Raw genomic sequence first — 2,500 nt, 5'->3', positions numbered from 1 at the left:
TTTTTTATTTGACAAAGACGTCTTACATTACATTAATTATCAAAATATTCTTGTGGTTGAAACTCATGGAAGTAGTAAGTCAAAGGTTCCATTTGTGTTGTGGAATGGTTTATTGAGTCACCATCATCATGACTAGTGCTAGTGCTTGCTGCTGACATAGGACGAGATGCTGGTAAAATGTCTACATTACAGCATTCATTTATCTTCACTGAATTTTTGGTCAGCATCCCCATTTCTGCTCCAAATAAGATGTCATTAATATATTGTTAAGCCAGTAATTTCTGATCTCGTGACGGATTCGTTACTTTGCTAGCCCAAACTTGTGCAATATTTAGGTCACTGCTATCACCTTTTTGAAGATAATGACAGGCTAAGTTTAGAAGGTCATCTGATTTGTACTTCATTTTTCTCTTCTTGGGTTGTGACATATCATCAATTTTCGCACCAGAACTTTGTCCGTCATCCGACAGATTGTCATCCAGCAACTGTAACATTTTCATAATTTATGTTAGTATGTACACTCAGGAATAATGATGATGATGATGATGATGATGATGATGATTAGGAGGAGGAGGAAATGCTGGTGATGATGATGATGGTGATGAAATGAAATGATGGTCATAATAAATAAATTACTATATACTACTATACTACTACTACTACTAACTTACTAATAATAATAATAATAATAATAAGAATAAATTAATAATAATAATAATAACAGTAATAATAATGATAATATTAAAAAATAATAATAACTAATATTCGTAATTGATAATAAAATAATAATAAATTAATGATAAAATAATAATAAAAAATAAAATAACAACAACAACAACAATAACAATAATAATAATAGTAATAATATTAAAAATGTTATCATTGTCAACTAATGACGTATCCGATACAAAATAGCATATATATATATATATATATATATATATATATATATATATATATATATATATATATATATATATATATACACACAAAATAATTGTGTATAGTAATAGTCTTGAATGTTTTATATGTATCAATTTGCAATGTCGAATTTTCTTTATTGTTTGTAGCAGAATAATTGAACCAATATCATGTTCCTATAGTTTCATCATTATTTGTATCTCGTTATTCATATTCATAATACAGTTAGATTTGATCTCGTTTTCCTTACAGCTGCCAACTACTGCTGAAGAATGGGAACAGATTGCATCTGCATTTGAATCAAAATAGAATTATGGAAACTGCATCGGTGCTTTAGATGGTAAACACATCGCCATAATGAAGCCTGCCCATTCAGGATCAATGTTTTATAACTACAAAGGTTTTTTCAGCATCGTATTAATGGGTCCTATTAACGCAAATTATGAGTTTATTATGATCGACGTAGGAGCCAATGGAAGAGTATCGGATGGTGGAGTTCTGTATTATACAAAGTTTGGGCAAAAGCTAAGGCATTCTGAACTGAATATTCGACCTCCATCAGCAATGGCAAATACCAGTAATAAATTTCCCTGTGTTCGTAGCCGATAGTGCATTTGCATTAGACAGCCATTTAATGAAACCCTATGGTCACTGTCATTTACCCTGGATAGGTTTCGCTATATTTATACCCAGTTAAAGGTGCGTGCGGGTCGAGCTCGACCCGAGCGCCCAGAAAAATTTGTGAAAATTCAGAAACTACAGCTATGCTGTACATTTTAATTTCTAAATTCAATTTCACCATTGCAAAATACTACTGAAAAGATAAATCATACCCATCTACAAATTAAATATTCATTACAAATATATTAAAAAAATAAGTATATACAAAAAAATATTTTACAAAAATATTTACAAAAAATACAAATATGCTATATACACACAAAAATTAAGAAAATCCTTCCTAAAATTACTATTTACAATACAATATGTGACTGCCAGAAAAGGTTTCGGACCCTTAGAGGTCAAAATCTGAAAAGAGAAAAAAATGGGCAAGTTTTTTTGGCAAAAAAAAAAAATGTCGAAATTTTACAAATTCTTTTTTTGGTACCATAATGAAATAGGAAGTGGCTATCTTTTTTATAGAATAAACTCATATTATCCTAGAACGGAATCATGTAAAAAGGTCTGAACTAAGATGTAATTTACTGTTATATCAGGGGCAAAATTTAAAAGTCATTTTTTTTACCTCCTAGGTCCATCATGAAAATTTGGGATAAAAATCATTGTAGCTATTATAAAATATGGTATTTATGCATGAAAATATAGCAACATATCACCAGTTCTATAAAAAACAAGAATATATAGAGATATGCTAACTCACCTTTCGGGTATGTAAACAAAATGGCCACAATCCACACCTACTTCGACTGCGAAATCTGCCACCTGAACTGCCCAAATTGCAGTAACAAAACTATAAATTGAATTTGCTATGGTGAACCTATTGCTCCTTTTTTAATTAATAATATATGAGGATGTATAGCCATTATTCTCTCTCTCTTTCTCTCTCTGCATACAGTGT

The 2,500-nt window shown here is 30.1% G+C and overlaps 1 long non-coding RNA gene across 1 annotated transcript in view; it reads left to right on the top strand.

Annotated features, from left to right (window-relative positions):
• Positions 1-1,603, top strand: part of LOC135211644 (uncharacterized) — a 496,591-nt gene extending 494,988 nt beyond the window's left edge. Inside the window, exon 4 of the long non-coding RNA XR_010313688.1 lies at positions 1,174-1,603. This is a non-coding gene — a long non-coding RNA (uncharacterized LOC135211644). The remainder of the gene's footprint in view (positions 1-1,173) is intronic.
• The last annotated feature ends 897 nt before the right edge of the window (positions 1,604-2,500 follow it).

This window comes from Macrobrachium nipponense, chromosome 4 (genome assembly GCF_015104395.2).
Source record: "Macrobrachium nipponense isolate FS-2020 chromosome 4, ASM1510439v2, whole genome shotgun sequence".
In the NCBI taxonomy this organism is placed as follows: domain Eukaryota; kingdom Metazoa; phylum Arthropoda; class Malacostraca; order Decapoda; family Palaemonidae; genus Macrobrachium; species Macrobrachium nipponense.
Note: the sequence above shows the minus strand (reverse complement) of the source record. Positions and strands in the feature narration are given on the sequence as shown.